This window comes from Nuphar pumila, chromosome 7 (assembly GCF_984573655.1).
Source record: "Nuphar pumila chromosome 7, dmNupPumi1.hap1.1, whole genome shotgun sequence".
Lineage (NCBI taxonomy): Eukaryota > Viridiplantae > Streptophyta > Magnoliopsida > Nymphaeales > Nymphaeaceae > Nuphar > Nuphar pumila.
The window spans coordinates 78,131,233-78,149,679 of NC_143255.1; positions in this window are offsets into that span (position 1 = coordinate 78,131,233).

Here is an 18,447-nt window from a genome sequence, read left to right on the forward strand (position 1 = left end):
TCACAACAAATTAAAATAGATGAAATTCACAATGAGATCGAGCTAGAGGCGTCATAATATTGTTGTTGGGTATTGGGTTTTAACAGATTGAATTCCCACCGTCATCGTTAGCCATAAATGGCCATCCGTGGGTTGATGTAGATGCAAAGTAAAAGGAGAAAACAAAAAAAAATGCAGATAAATGATGGTCTATTGAATCTAAGAGACAAAAATACATAAAAAATGCAAATCACGATAGAGCAGAAAAATAAATTTTGGAACATATATAAATTCTTACATAAACCGAGGAAATCCAATAAAATGAAGCATAGAGCAGAAAATAAATGTTGGAATTAAGAAATTCCTTTTGCTGTTGCACAAGAGAGGGATTGATGGTGCTATAAGCAACCCAATCGCAACTCGATGGTGCGTTCAATGGGGAAAATCAAAAGGAAAAGAGGCTGATAGAAAACTCAGGGAAAGTAATAGAGGAGGAGGGGTACTTACAGACGTGCTTTGCAGAAATCCTGAAAGAGGGAGCCAATGCTCCTTCGGTGGAACCAGCAGGGAAACTCTCTGGTTCTTCTTGCTTGCAGAGACTTCAGAATTTGAAGGAGAGGGAGAGAACAGGGGAGGTGAAGGCGATCTTTAGACGAATCAAGCTCCTCTGTAACTGCTTTTTGTTGTTGGGGTTGAAGACTCGATCGATCAGAGGAGAAATTTCAGGGAGAAAAGGAGGAGAAGAAGAAGGATCGAAGGGAATGCAATGGTAGGGTGAAGGCGGATGATGAAATGAGGCGATGGATGCCTCTTTTTATAAGCAGAAAGAGAAGAATCGAGAGAGAGCGGGAGAGCTCGAGAGAGAGAGAGAAACTGAAGTTTGTTGGAGATCGATGCTTCCCAAGGGGCGATCGAAGGGTGAGGAGAAGGAGCTCTGCTGTTTGCAACGGAAAGTCGTTAGAGTTTTTTTTCAAAAAAATTCAAAAGGGGTTCTTTTCAAAAGGTTTTCTCAAAAGGGGCTTTTAGCAAGGGGGCAATTCTCAAAAAGGGGCCTTTACGCCATTCTTTTTCGTGTTTTGATTTTTTTGTCTTTTCTTTATATTTTCTGTATTTTTTTTTTGTGTTTTTGGAAAGTAAAACTCTAAAACTACGAGAAAACAAAGGATTTTGAAATATTTTTGTGAAATTTAAAAGTATTTACAAAAGAAGGGTTTTCTGAGAATTCGGGTTTTGATCTTTTGAAATTTCTTCAGAAAACGGGTTTTTGATTCAGGTTTTGAGGAAATATTCGAGTTTTTAACCTCAAATTGCGAAAAAACTCTAAGAAAATATAAGGAATTGGATTTTTTTGATTTTCTGAAGGAGAGACTCAGACTTAGAATCAGATCCGGATATCCGATTTAGATCTCGAATTGGGTTAGATATGAAAATTGAGTCTGGATTCGAGTGAATCTGAAAAATGAATGGATTTTTTTATCATAAGTTGACACGATTATTCAGAAGATGGTGGGTCACGGGCAAAAAGGGAAATTTTGGATTTTTTGGAAAATTTCGGGTGTTCACACACATTTGAATCACAATGCCCGATCTCACACAGGTAAGATTGGCTCTCACAATGGCTCAGTAAGAGAAGTTGCTGGAGAACTAGAAAATGATCGGAGGTTGTGGAGGTGCGCAAACAAAGGGATCTGGTAGATTTGAAGATGAGGATTTCAGCCAGTAGAAGAATCCGGCAGAGAAAGGAATGGAATTCGGTGGATGGAAAACTTTCGGCTGATGTAAAGGCACTCCGAAAAATGATTTCGACAGCTAACAGAGGGAAATCTAGATTCGACAGTTGCAATCCATATTCCAACAATTGTTGGAGTGATTGTGTTTGATATTCACAGCAACAAAAGAGGATTCTGATAGATGCAAGGAAATCCGATTGGATGCAATGGATTTGGGTGAATGCAAGTAAACTCTGATAGATGCAAGGAAATCCGATTGGAAGATGCACTAGAATTCCATCAGGTCTATCACAGATCTGGCATGTTCAGAGGAATTTTCGATCAATTTGTAGATGTGCAGGGTGATTTACGGCAAAACAGAACTTGCTGGAAGATAAAGTACAAATGTCTTCAGATGTTGAAGACAGTTACTCCGACAGATCTCAAGCAAAGATCTCTGGTGATTGAGGTATCACACTGGGATTTTTCGACAATTGATGAATCTCATGGTAGATCTGGTTTCTATGTTCAAAACAAATTGAGTAGGAACAAAAATAAGAGGCAGATCGGCTTCAGCAGATGTTTGGCAGATGCTATGGGTCTTGCCGATCTGAACATGATTTCAGATCAGCAGAAGCTGACCTGAATTCCTGTTCAGATATGAGATCACTATTCACAACTAAGGCAATCCAATAAAATGATACAAAATGCAAAAAAAAATTTAAACAATAAACTCTATACTTAGATGCTCAAAACAGAGAAGATAAAAATACAAAAAATAATAAAACAATGCATAAATTGGAAATCACACAAACAGAATGTAATCTTTTGTTTTGTAAAACAATTTGAACTAATCTAAATTGCAACCGTAAAAAGAGAAAAATATGCAAGAGAATTTAGAAGGAGAAGAAAAGAAGAGGTTAAGAAGAAGAGGAAGAAGGATCTTACTCTTTGTTGTGGTTAAGAAGAGAGGTTGGAATCCTCTCTCTTGCTTCAGCCATTGCCGAAATTCTCCACCGAAAAGAGGATGAGAAAAAGAGGGGAAAAGAGGGAGAAGGAGAAGAAAAGGCAAGAAGAGGTGAAGAGGAAGGGGAAGAAGAGAAGGCTTAGGCAAGAAAGAGAAGACACCTCTTCCCTCCTCTATGTATGTTATTTAAAAGCCTTGAGAGAGAACATTTTCCATAACTCCTCTTATTTTTTATATTTTCACTTTAGAACCTCTTCTAAAAAAACTATTTACAAAATACCTCAATTTCACTACCTTTCGCAAAAAAAACTTCTATAAACTCTATTCTAACTCTAATTTTTTTATTATTTTTGAGAATTAAACCTACTACTTTATTGACAATGACTAAAATATGCATTAAAATGTAAAATAAAGTTATTTTTCATGTATTTTCTAATTTTAAATCATTTTAGCTCATTTACTCAAAACTAACATAAAATTGGGTTTTTAAAACATTTTCTCAAGAAATCATGCATATTTTTGTATGAAATAAACCCTAAAATATATACATGATTTAGTCAAGCATATATGTGTTATAAGGCCATAAAAAAAATTTATAGTAATTCAATCATGCATATATGTGTTCTAAGGCTGTCAAAAAATTGTTAATCATGCATATATGTGTTCTAAGGCTCTAAAAAAAAAATTCATAGCGACTCAATAATGCATATTGTTGAGAAACTCTGTTTTGATGTCACATAATATGATACACTGTCGTATTTGATTTTATATGATATGATAATATGTCCTCTTGAAAAATGTTATATTATGACTGAATATGTTTTGCCATAAATCTAACGAGTATTTGATGCAAAGATATCTCACCCAAAAAGGATGGAGACTTCCTGTTCAAGTACAACTATAGTGCAATCATACTCCTTGAAGAAAAAGCTTGATGAGCCATGAACTCCTAAAGATCAACTGAAGAGATCGGCTACCTCAAGATGAAGATTTTTTTCTTCTTTAGAGTCATATGTAACAGAACCTTCAAGAACATGCATATTGCATATTACATACTCATTCATAAAACCTATATCATAAAAGTATACGATAGTTTCAAAAAGCTCCTTTTTGAAAACTAATAATTGTACCTTCTTACAACCCTTTATGAAAAAGGTATTTTTGACATGATTTCAAAATGTAATAATTGTACCTTACATCATATACAAGACAACATGAAAAGAAATGTAGGAAAAAGACAAAACATGAAATCGGCTACATAAAGAAAAACAAATATAATATGTTTTGAAAAGACTCTAGTTACCTTCTTTAAAGAAATAATTTCAAATGTAGGAAAAAGACAAAACATGAAATCGGCTACATAAAGAAAAACAAATATAATATGTTTTGAAAAGACTCTAGTTACCTTCTTTAAAGAAATGATTTCAAATATAGGAAAAAGACAAAACATGAAAATCGGCTACACAAAGAAAACAAATATAATAAAGGTTTTGAAATGACTCTAGTTACCTTTTTACAAACCCATAGAATGTCGACTTACTTGAAGTCATCATTCTCTTTATATAGCATTAAATACCTCCTGTAAAAATTCTTTGTTAATATCCTTCTTAAGAATGTCGACTTTCTTGTAATCTTCATTCTCTCTGAAGACTATGAAAAACACAACATAAAGAAAACACTTGACATGACTATGTACAAATAAATATCTCAAAGCACTCATTGTACTTACACTCATTTAAAGTAAAGAAGTACTTATGTACCTCAAATCATTAATTAGGATAAAGACAAAACTACAATCCAACGTTCAATGTACTATTGTAAGAAATAGACTTTTTACATAAAATATGTATTACCTAAAATATTACAACGACTAGTGTACCCCATATTTTACTTTTATGGAAAAAGGCTTTCTCGAATTTCTCTAAAGATGTTTTTGAAATGACATAACATTTCACATCTCAAAAAAGGCTACGATTTCAAAAAGTAACGACTACTTTTTTAAAGCTATATAAACACACTCAAATAAACTATTCAACATGGAATGGACATGTGAGCTTACAACGAGAAAAATTCCTATTCATTATTTGAAAAGAGAGCCTTGAAAAAGAAAGAGAAAAAGAAAAGAAAGAAAAGAGAAAAAGTCAAGTGTAGCTCTTTGACAAAGAGTATCCTCTGAGTGACAAACAAAACATTCCGAGAATCCTTCATTCGTGCATTCATATCATTCTGAAGGTTCTATAGGAAGTATTGTAACTCTGTTATTCACTGTTTTCTTTCTTTGTTGAAAGAAGTAGACCTCTGTGAAAGAGGGTGTTGCCCTTCTCTGTTGAGAGAAGAAGACCTCTGTGAAAGAGGGTGTTGTCCTTCTCTGTTGAGAGAAGAATACCTCTGTGGAAGAGGGTGTGCCCCTTCTCTGTTGAGAGAAGAAGACCTCTGAGGAAGAGGGTGTTGTACTATTTATCCGGTGACTCGTATGTTATAGTGGTAAGCTCAAGTGGTTTTCTTGGGGACTGGATGTAGGTCTGGGTATTGACCGAACCAGTATAAATTCTGTGTTTTATGTGTTGTGCCTTATTGCCTGATTATTTTATTTTATCGATCTTTATCGTATTTCACTATTCACCCCCCCCCCCTCTAGTGGAATTTCATTTGGTATCAGAGCAGGTTTGCTGGTTTCGACATAACAAGTCTTCCAGCACAAATGGCATCTACCTCTTTTGCTCGTGATATGAAAGGTCAACATGCATCTCGTCCTCCTTTCTTCAACGGCTCCAACTATGGATACTGGAAGTGCAAAATGGCTATATTTCTCAAGTCCATAGATTTTGCTGTATGGAAAATTGTTGAGCATCCATACACATCTCCATCCGCAGACTATAACTTATGGTCTGATGAAGAAAAGAAAATGGCAAACCTAAATGCAAAGGCTATGAATGCCTTATATTGTGCCATTGATCAGAACGAATTCAATAGAATATCTATATGTGAATCTGCATATGATATTTGGCATTCTTTAGAGGTTATTCATGAAGGAACCAACAAAGTGAAAGAAGCCAAAATCTCATCTCTTGTCAGAAAATATGAGTTGTTCAAAATGAACAAAGATGAACCCATCACAGAGATGTTTACCAGATTCACCAACATCACCAACGATCTGAAATCTCTGGGTGTAACATATTCCCAGACAGAAAAGGTGAAGAAAATCTTGAGATCTCTCACAACTGATTGGGAGAAAAAGACTATAGTTATTGAAGAAGCTCAAGATTTATCTAAGCTTACTCTGGACGACTTAATAGGCAATCTTATGGCCTATGAAGTCCACATGAAAGAAAGAAGGGAAGAAGAACAACCCTTGAAGAAACTCTAGCCTTCCCAGCCCTTTCTGAGGATGAAGACTCAGAAAAAGAAACTGAGATTGCACTACTCACCAGAAAATTTCAGCGCTTTATGAGAAGGAACCGGCTTCCAAATAAGCACAAAGAAAGAAAAGACCCAAAAGAAGATTCTATGTGCTACCAGTGTAATAAGCCAGATCACCTGAGACATGACTGTCCTCTTCTCAAAAGAAAATCCAAGACTGAGGAACCAAAGAAAAGGTTCTTCAAGAAAAAGGCTCTGCATGCTCAATGGGATGATTCAAAACCATCCACCAGTGAAGAGTCAAATGATGATGAAGCAGAAACCGCCAACATGTGCTTCATGGCAGAAAGCTCTGTAAGTGAATCTCTTGATCTCTCCTTTGAAGATCTTCAAAATGCTTTTCAGGAACTTTTTGAAGAATCAAGGAAAACGATTCTAAAAAATAAACAGTTAAAATCTGAGAATCTAGAGCTCCTTTTGAAAAATGAAAAACTCAGTATTGAAAATTCTGAGCTACAAAAGAAAAATCTTCTTATTACTTCTGAAATCTCATCTACTAGCTCCAAGACTAAAAATCTGCAAGTAGAAATTTCAGAATTAAAAAGTAAAACTGAGAACCTTATGAAAACAGTTTTCAAGTTTACTAAAGAAAAAGAGAACTTGGATAAACTCCTATCCTCTCCAAAAGTCTCTTTCTACAAGAATGGTATTGGCTACTCCCATTTCAACAAGCCTTCTTGTATGAATCAAAAGACCACTTTTGTGAAAAGTTCTTCTGAACCAAATAAGGAGTATTATAATTCTAATTTTTTGAACTCCTCTAAGGCTATAGACAAACCCAAATCCAAATGGATATGGGTTCCAAAGTCTAACAAAAAAGGACCCGATTGGGTACCAAAAAGAAATTTTACTTAATGATTTGCAGGCTCCAAACAAGAAGAACAGATGGATTCTAGACAGTGGATGTTCAAAACACTTGACTGGACATTCAGACCTCTTTGCTGTTCTTCATAAAAAAGAAGGAGGAACCGTCACCTTTGGAGATAACAACAAAGGTTTGATAATAGGTGTTGGTAATATTGGAAATATAGATAAACTTCTTATCAAAGACGTTCTCCTGGTTAAAGGCTTAAAACATAACCTTCTAAGTATTAGTCAAATGTGTGATACAGGTTATAATGTTAGCTTTAATCATAATGCTTGTCTTATAGCAGACACCAACGAAAATATTATCTTAAAAGGTATAAGAAAAAAAAATATATATGAACTATACCTAGAAAACATCACAGAACATTGCCTCATAGCTAATAATGACTCTCAACATTTATGGCACATGAGAATGGGTCATGTCAATTCTAAGTACATGTCTAAATTAGCTAAAGATAAGTTAGTACGTGGGTTACCCAAAATATCTTTTAAAAAGGATTATTTTTGTGATGCATGTCAATTAGGAAAACTGTCCAAATCATCTTTTAAATCAAAAAATATCATTTCAAGCAAAAGACCTCTAGAGCTTCTCCACCTGGATCTCTTTGGTCCTTCTAGAGTAGCTAGTCATAATCACAATAAATACGTTTTTGTCATTGTAGATGACTACTCAAGATTTACTTGGGTAATATTTTTGAAAAACAAAAGTGATACGTTTTATCAATTTGAAATTTTATGTAAAAAATTACAAAATGAAAAATCTTGTTCTATTGTTAAAATCCGTAGTGACCATGGAGGAGAATTTGAAAATGAACTTTTTGAAAATTTTTGTAACTTGCATGGTATTTGTCATAACTTTGCCTTTCCTAGAGCTGCACCTCAAAATGGTGTAGTAGAAAGAAAGAATAGAACCCTTCAGGAATCTGCTAGAACTATGCTCCAACACAATAATCTTGCTAAATCTTTTTGGGCAGAAGCTGTTAATACTGCATGCTACATAACAAATAGAGTTCTCATTAGACCCTTATTAAATAAAACTCCCTATGAACTATTCTATGACAGAACTCCAAGAATAGACTATTTCAAAGTCTTTGGTTGTAAATACTTTATCCTAAACACAAAAGATAGCCTAGATAAATTTGATACTAAATCTATTGAAGGCATATTTTTAGGATATTCAAGTCATAGTAAAGCATACAGGGTTTTCAATAAGTGTTCTAAGTCTATTGAAGAATCTATGCATGTTAGTTTCTGTGAATCTATTGATCAATCTGTTCATAAGCAAACTAACGATGATGATGTTGAAAGTACAGATTTATTTTTAGATAACCCAGCTAAGTCTAATGAAGATGATCATCAAAGAACATTTGTCGATATCAAAGATCATCCTCAAAAGCAGATTTTGGGAGAACTGACAAAGGGGGTTCAGACTAGAGCTCAGCTAGAACGGATTGCAAATATGGCATTCATTTCTCAACTTGAACCAAAGAAGATTGATGAAGCCATCATTGATGAGTTCTGGATGCTAGCCATGACTGAAGAACTGAATCAATTCCAAAGGAATGAAGTTTGGGATCTTGTACCAAGACCAAAGAATCATTCAATCATTGGGACAAGATGGATCTTCAGAAACAAGCTAGATGAAACATGTAATGTTATAAGAAACAAGGCAAGACTAGTAGCTCAAGGATACAACCAGGAGGAAGGTATTGATTTTGATGAAACTTTTGCTCCTGTTTCTAGACTTGAATCTATTAGGATGTTTTTAGCATATGCAAGCTATATGGATTTTAAACTATATCAAATGGACGTTAAAAGTGCTTTTCTAAATGGTTTTATAAATGAAGAAGTTTATGTAAAACAACCTCCAGGATTTGAAAATGAACAATATCCAGATCATGTTTTCAAACTCAAACGTGCTTTGTATGGTTTAAAACAAGCACCTCGTGCTTGGTATGATAGACTTAAAACCTTTTTGTTAAAAACTGGTTTTTCTGTAGGCAAAGCAGACTCTACATTATTTGTAAAAATAGTGAATAATCATACCCTAATTGTTCAAATATATGTAAACGATATCATCTTTGGATCTTCTAACAGCACTCTTTGTGAAGAATTCTCTAAGTCCATGCAGAAAGAATTTGAAATGAGTATGATGGGAGAACTCACCTACTTTCTTGGACTGCATATTAAGCAAACCAAGGATGGAGTTTTCATCAATCAGTCTAAGTATGCTCGTGAACTTCTGAAGAGGTTCAACATGAACTCAACTGCTTCAAAATCTACGCCTATGAGCACTACTACTGTTTTGGACAAAGATGAAGATGGTAAGTCTATTGATACAAAGGTATACCGAGGTATGATAGGATCACTTCTCTATTTAACTGCTAGCCGTCCAGATATTATGTTCAGTGTTTGCTTGTGTGCTAGATTTTAGTCAAATCCAAAAGAATCACATCTTAAAGCTGTAAAAAGAATAATGAGATATTTAAAAGACACAGTTGATTTTGGATTATTCTATTCAAAATCCTCTACATTTGATTTAATCTCATACAGCGATGCTGACTTTGCTGAAAGTAAATCTGACAGAAAAAGCACAAGTGGAACATGTCATATGCTAGGGCACTCACTTGTATCATGGTTCAGTAAGAAACAAAGTTGTGTATCCTTATCAACTACTGAAGCCGAATACATTGCTGCTAGCCTAGCTTGTACACAAGTTATCTGGATGAAACAAACCTTAAAAGATTTTGGTTTAAATTTTGAAAATACAACTATCTTCTGTGATAATACTAGTGCTATAAACTTATCTAAGAATCCTATTTTACACTCACGAACTAAGCACATTCAAATAAGACACCACTTCTTAAGAGAACAAGTCTTAAACAACATAATTAAACTCAAATTCATACCCACTAATCAACAGTTAGCAGACATATTCACTAAACCATTGAAACATGAAGACTTTACACGAACTAGAAGAGAACTAGGAATATGCAAACTAAGTGACTTATAAATTAATCACACTTATTATAATACTTCTTATAAGTTTTGTTAAAATCTTATTTTAAAAGTTTTTTTCTTCTTATCGATTTTTGTTAGTCAAACTAGGTTTCCATATTCACATATACTCTAAACTCTTATAAGACACATTCTTTATGTCTTTCAACTTGTCATCCTTCAAGTACACATCCATTATGACTCCTTGTCCTATCTCCTTTTACTCATATCCATAAAAACTAATTATATTAAAAGCTATCATAACATTGTTCACATCACTCATCTCATAACTCCTTTATTATTTTTGTCCTTTTGTGAAAACTTCTCTTACGATAAATTGATTCACCTTCAACATGATAACATATTAGTTTATGAAAAATCTTGCTTTTCAAATTGTTAGTTGAAATCGAATGATTATTTTTTTTGGTTCTTTTACCTTTTTTTCTAAAGATCTAGTTGCTATGTTCTCACGTAAATTTTTACTATATCATTTGATATATCATATATTACGTACACTCTATTATATCTCACGTAAATTTTTACTATATCATCTTTTATATCATAGCCTAAAGAACTATCTATTATCATCTCTTCATGCTTTACATCTTTTACAAAAAGTATTGTAAAAACACTTATACGTTTTGTATCACCTTTTTATCTCTCTCTCTCTCTACATTATACGAAGCTTCTTTTCATCCGTGACCATGACTCTCTCATATATTTTGTATATCTCTCCAATCGAGACTCATTAAAACCTTGTCCTTCATTTTTTATTCTCATTAGTACCTTTAGTACTTTCTCTCTCTCATACGAATTGAGCCTCCATTCTTGTCAATCCGTGTTTGTGATTCCTTTACTAGTTTAAAACTAAACTTTATTCTCTAAAAACTATGAACTTCCTCAAATCGAGTTTCTTTAAAAATATGTTTATCAAATAAACAATAATTCATGTCAATCATAATTTTATTTTATGTCTTTTATCTCATATCAATCATGATTTTTTATTACTCCTTACCCTACTCGAAAATCCATACATGTCATCTCACTTTTCTCTATGACTACTCTCACTCCTTCCACGCATATACATAAAAATATTTCTTATATAAGCAATTATTACTCTTCACTCATGAATATCTTTTTGTCTCATCATCTCTCTTACCACTATTCATAGTCAAAGTGTGTCCCTCTCATATTTACGTATACTCATAAAAATTACAAATGTGAAGACACATTAATCATGACACATCTTTTAAGGCATTCTTTTCTTTCAAAAATGTCATATCTTTCAAACTACATATCTGTATCACCCTTCTTTATGTCTATTCATTCTTCTTCCACGCATATCAAAATATATAACAAATTATTACCTCTCACTCACTTATCTTTGTATGTCTTACTCCAAAATCACTCTTCACGAATTTGGAATGCTTTCACATCAAGTAATATCATGTAGAAAAAGTTGTTTGTTTTATTAGGCCATTATTTCATTTCACTCTCTTCAATATGACACTCCATACTCAATTCATGACACTTCTCACTACTCGATAAACTCTCCCATAGTATATTTGTTCAAAACTATGTCCTTCTTAACATACATACCAATATAATACACTATCTTCTACCATTGATTTGATTTGTCATTCACAAGCCCTTAACTTACAACTAACGAATTTCCTTATTCAAACTACAATCCAAAAATCATTCATTTTCATTGTCATTCAATTATTATCACAATTATTTTTCTATTTAATCGATTGGTTCATTCCTCACCAATACCACTCGTATCTCACTATCTTCATACATACTTTCAAACTCGTTCCTCCTCTCTCAACTCCCTTTTGCAATGGCTTCCTCCTCAAACTCTGCAATCACTTCCGCACATCTAAGGTATCTAGATCTTTTTCACTTCTACAACTCCCTTTGTTCTCGACCAATTCATGAAGGAAAGTTGGTTCACTATGAAGACTTCTTGCTATTTGACCTAGACAGCTCTCTCCCCGAACTCAAACACCTACTAGGATCTTCATCCCAAGCTGCCTACTATCCTGAACTCGTTCGACTATTCTATACAAATTTTTCTTCTGATCATGAACAAACTACCATCACCACCAAAGTACGCGGACGCCTGATGTTTTTTCATGCTTCCTCACTAGGTAGAATTCTAAACCTTCCTTCCACCGGCACAGACCTCAACAACATAGTACCACTTGAACGATCGGTACTTCAAAAAATTCTTCTCTGCACCAACTGCTCACAACTTCCATGGCACATGAGGAATCTCCAATCTCATGCTCAACTGCTTGCCCAGATTCTTCTCCGCAATATCTATCCCAAGCCTCCACGCAAAGGATTAGTACCAAGAAAAATCTCTCTCCTTATCTACGCAATTTTTTCTTCTACTCCGATAAACTGGTCCAACATTCTTTTCGACCTTTTTATTCGTTATCAAAAATTCCAGACTCTTCTTTTCAGGTGTTTTATAACTCCCATTCTAAAATACTTCAAAGTACCCCTTCACAACGAAGTTATCCTCCATCCCTCTCAGGTCCTCGATGCTACTTCCTTCAATCTAAGGTCCCTGCACCTTTCCGGCTCTGACGAAGAAGATCCAACATCCAACTTTGATTACTTCTCTGCACTGATGGATGTCCAGCGTTCTCAGAATTGTATCCTTCGCAATCAAGCCTTGTTGCAGCAGACTCGTCAAGCTCAACAACAGGATCTAGACGCCCCTACACATCAACCTACTCCACCTTCCGAATAAACTTATTTTTTTACTGTAATATTTATTATTGGTCTGTAATAACTCTCTTACTCTGATCCTTTCCTTTTTGTCTATGACAAAGGGGGAGAAAACCTGTCTCCATTATTGGAGAAATACTCTCTTTAAACATTTTTCAATATTTTATAATATTATTATTTCTATGCATAATGTCTTTTTGACAGGGGGAGCATATTTTGTCATCATCAAAAAGGGGGAGAATGTTGAGAAACTCTGTTTTGATGTCACATAATATGATACACTGTCGTATTTGATTTTATATGATATGATAATATGTCCTCTTGAAAAATGTTATATTATGACTGAATATGTTTTGCCATAAATCTAACGAGTATTTGATGCAAGGATATCTCACCCAAAAAGGATGGAGACTTCCTGTTCAAGTACAACTATAGTGCAATCATACTCCTTGAAGAAAAAGCTTGATGAGCCATGCATTCCTAAAGATCAACTCAAGAGATCGGCTACCTCAAGATGAAGATTTTTTTCTTCTTTAGAGTCATATGTAACAGAACCTTCAGGAACATGCATATTGCATATTACATACTCATTCATAAAACCTATATCATAAAAGTATACGATAGTTTCAAAAAGCTCCTTTTTGAAAACTAATAATTGTACCTTCTTACAACCCTTTATGAAAAAGGTATTTTTGACATAATTTCAAAATGTAATAATTGTACCTTACATCATATACAAGACAACATGAAAAGAAATGTAGGAAAAAGACAAAACATGAAATCGGCTACATAAAGAAAAACAAATATAATATGTTTTGAAAAGACTCTATTTACCTTCTTTAAAGAAATAATTTCAAATGTAGGAAAAAGATAAAACATGAAATCGGCTACATAAAGAAAAACAAATATAATATGTTTTGAAAAGACTCTAGTTACCTTCTTTAAAGAAATGATTTCAAATATAGGAAAAAGACAAAACATGAAAATCGGCTACACAAAGAAAACAAATATAATAAAGGTTTTGAAATGACTCTAGTTATCTTTTTACAAACCCATAGAATGTCGACTTACTTGAAGTCATCATTCTCTTTGTATAGCATTAAATACCTCCTGTAAAAATTCTTTGTTAATATCCTTCTCAAGAATGTCGACTTTCTTGTAGTCTTCATTCTCTCTAAAGACTTTGAAAAACAGAACATAAAGAAAACACTTGACATGACTATGTACAAATAAATATCTCAAAGCACTCATTGTACTTACACTCATTTAAAGTAAAAAAGTACTTATGTACCTCAAATCATTAATTAGGATAAAGACAAAACTACAATCCAACGTTCAATGTACTATTGTAAGAAATAGACTTTTTACATAAAATATGTATTACCTAAAATATTACAACGACTAGTGTACCCCATATTTTACTTTTATGGAAAAAGGCTTTCTCAAATTTCTCTAAAGATGTTTTTGAAATGACATAACATTTCACATCTCAAAAAAGGCTACGATTTCCAAAAGTAACGACTACTTTTTTAAAGCTATATAAACACACTCAAATAAACTATTCAACATGGAATGGACATGTGAGCTTACAACGAGAAAAATTCCTATTCATTATTTGAAAAGAGAGCCTTGAAAAAGAAAAGAGAAAAAGTCAAGTGTAGCTCTTTGAAAAAGAGTATCCTCTGAGTGACAAACAGAACATTATGAGAATCCTTCATTCGTGCATTCATATCATTCTGAAGGTTCTATAGGAAGTATTGTAACTCTGTTATTCACTGTTTTCCTTCTTTGTTGAAAGAAGTAGACCTCTGTGAAAGAGGGTGTTGCCCTTCTCTGTTGAGAGAAGAAGACCTCTGTGAAAGAGGGTGTTGTCCTTCTCTGTTGAGAGAAGAAGACCTCTGTGGAAGAGGGTGTGCCCCTTCTCTGTTGAGAGAAGAAGACCTCTGAGGAAGAGGGTGTTGTACTATTTATCCGGTGACTCGGATGTTATAGTGGTAAGCTCAAGTGGTTTGCTTGGGGACTGGATGTAGGTCTGGGTATTGACCGAACCAGTATAAATTCTGTGTTTTATGTTTTGTGCCTTATTGCCTGATTATTTTATTTTATCGATCTTTATCGTATTTCACTATTCACCCCCCCTCTAGTGGAATTTCACATATATGTGTGATAAGGTTGTCAAAAAAATTTCATAGTGATTCAATGTTGCATATTTATGTTCTAATGTTTAAAAAAAAACATCATAGTGATTCAATCATGCATAAATTTGTTCTAAGGCTGTCAAAAAAATTTCATCGTGATTCAATCAAGCATACATTTGTTATAAGGCTGTCAAAAAAATTTTATAGTGACTCAATCATACATATATGTACTCTAACATTGTAAAAAAAATTTCATAGGGATTCAATCATGCATATATGTGTTATAAGGCTCTCAAAAAAACTTCATAGTGATTCAATCATGCATATATGCGTTCTAAGGCTGTAAAAAAAAATTCAATCATGCATATATATGTTCTATGGCTGTAAAAAAACTTTCACAGTGATTCATTAATGCATATATGTGTTCTAAGGCTATTAAAAAAAATTCATAGTGATTCAATCATGCATATATGTGTTCTAAGGCTATCAAAAAAATTTCATAGTGACCCAATCATGCATATATGTGTTCTAACGTTGTCAAAAAACAATTATAGTGATTCAGTCAAGCGTAAATGTGTTCTAAGATTGTCAAAAAATTTCTATAGTGATTCAATCTTTCATATATGTGTTCTAAGGCTGTAAAAAAAAATTCAATCATGCATATATGTCTTCTAATGATGTAAAAAAAAATCACAATGACTCAATCATGTATACATGTGTTCTAACGTTGTAAAAAAAAATCATAGTGATTCACTCAAGCACATATGTGTTCTATGGCAGTCAAATTTTTTTTATAGTGATTCAATCATGCATATATGTGTTCTTAGGCAATAAAAAAAAATTCAATTATGCATATATGTGTTATAAGGCTATAAAAAAAATTTTTAATCATTCATATATGTGTTCTAAGGCTGTCAAAAAAAAATTATAGTGATTCGATCATGCATATATGTGTTCTACGGCAGTCAAAATTTTTTTAATCATGCATATATGTGTTCTAAGAGAGTAAAAAAAATTTCATAGTGATTCAATCATGCATATATGTGTTCTAAAGTTGTCAAAAAAATTTCATAGTGACTCAATCATGCATATATGTGTTCTAACGTTGTCAAAAAACAATCATAGTGATTCAGTCAAGCGTATATATGTTCTAAGGCTGTTAAAAAATTTCTATAGTGATTCAATCTTTCATATATGTGTTCTAAGGCTGTCAAAAAAATTTTAATCATGCATATATGTGTTCTAAGGCTGTCAAAAAAAATTCACAATGACTCAATCATGCATATATGTGTTCTAACATTGTAAAAAAAAATCATAGTGATTCACTCAAGCACATATGTGTTCTATGGCTGTCAATTTTTTTTTATAGTGATTCAATCATGCATATATGTGTTCTTAGGCTATCAAAAAAATTTCAATCATGCATATATGTGTTATAAGGCTGTCAAAAAAATTTCAATCATGCTTATATGTGTTTTAAGGTTGTCAAATTTTTTTTATAGTGATTCAATCATGCAAATATGTGTTCTAAGGCGGTCAAAAAAATTTCAATCATGCATATATGTGTTCTAAGGGTGTCAAACAAATTTATAGTGATTTAATCTTGCATATATGTGTTCTAAAGCTGTCAAAAAAATTTCATAGTGACTCAATCATGCATATATGTGTTCTAACATTGTAAAAAATCATTCATAGTGATTCAGTCAAGCATATATGTGTTCTAAGGCTGTCAAAAAAAATTTATAGTGTTTCAATAATGCATATATGTGTTCTTAGGCTGTCAAAAAAATTTCAATCATGCATATATATGTTCTAAGGCTGCCAAAAAAAATTCATAGTAACTTAGTCATGCATATTTGTGTTCTAACGTTGTCACAAAAATTTCATAGTAATTCAATCATTCATATATGTGTTCTAAGGCTGTAAAAAAAAAATTATAGTGATTCGATCATGCATATATGTGTTATAAGGCTGTCAAAAAAAAATCATAGTGATTCAGTCAAGCATATATGTGTTCTAAGGTGTGATCATCGCAAATCTTTTCCTCTTTGTGATTTCTCTCTCTTCCTTCTCTTTTCCTTTTCTAACCTCTATTCTCCTCCTTTTTGAAGGGAGAAGAATAAAAGAGAGAAAAGAAGAGAGAAGAGAAAAGAAAAAAGAAAAAAAGAGAGAAGATGAACTCTTTCGCGGGTTTTCACTTGACCTTGATTTGAAAATATTTAGCAAATAACTCACCTCCGTTTTGAAATATATTGCGGGAAAAATGGAGAGACGGGATTCGCTCGTCAGTACGAGGTTCGACCGTTCCTGGCGCCTTTACCAGGGGTAATCGAACCAAGGATCGAATCTATGCCTTTTGCTTTGCCTAAATATTATCAGAGAATTTATCCTAAAGATCTAAATGCACAAAGAATCATGCTTGTGCAATGCAAGGATGTATGCTCTTTTTGAAAGATATTTTGAAAATTTCCAAGTATTCTGAGATGAATTTGATAAGGGAGTGAAGAAATGGTTTCTGGATGATAAAATCCGACTTAGAACTTAAGATAGGTCAAAGAATTTCTAAGTCTTTGAAGTAATCAGAGTTGGAAGAATAAATCTTGATTTTGAAAAGAAAGATTTTGATGAGAGATAAAGAAATGAGGCTTCAAAGTCAGAAATGGACTTTGAAATTGAATTTGAGTTTTAAATTTGGTTTTAAGAAAGGAAATGAATACTTGAAATGCCAAATTTCGAAGTTTGAAATCAGGATGGATCTGAGAAATCCAAAATAGAAATGAATTTAAGAAATCTAGATGTGATCTGCAAATGGATTTAGATTTGAAATCTGGAAATAAAATGGAACTGGATTTGAAAGTTGGAATTGGAAATGGAATTGGATTCTGGATCCTGAATAGAATTGGATCCAAGATCTGGAATCCAAGATGGGATTAGATTCTAAATCCTAAAATGGATTTTTGGATCTTAAAATGGGTTTAGGATCTGAAATCTGAGATCCAAGATAGAGTTGGACTCTGGATCCTAAGATGGATTTTGGATCTGAAGTCTGAGATCCGATGTAGAATTGGGTTCTGTAACTTAAGATAGATTTGGATCTGAAGTCTAAGATCCAAGATGAAATTGGGTTCTGGATCCTAAAATGGATTTGGATTTGAAGTATGAGATCCAAGGTGAAATCGGATTTATGGATCCTAAAGTGGAATTAGATCTGAAGTCTGAGATCCAAAGTGAAATCAGATTCTGGATCCTAAAATGGAATCGGATCTGAAGTCTGAGATCCAAAGCAGAATTGGGTTCTAGCTCCTAAATGGATGGTGGATCTGAAGTGAAGTTGGATTCTGGATCCTAACATGGATTTGGATCTGAAATCTAAGATCCAAAATAGAATTGGGTTCTGGATCCTAAGATAGATTTGGATCTGAAGTCTGAGATCCAAAGTGTGCTTGAATTCTGGACTCTAAAAATGGATTTGGATCTGAAGCCTAAGATCCAAGATAGAGTCGGACTCTGGATCCTAAGAGGGATTTTGGATCTGAAGTCTAAGATCCAAAGGTAGAATTGTATTTAGAAAACTGGATCCAAGTTAATCTAATTTTGGTTTTAAGTTTTGAAAGTCCAAATGGGACTT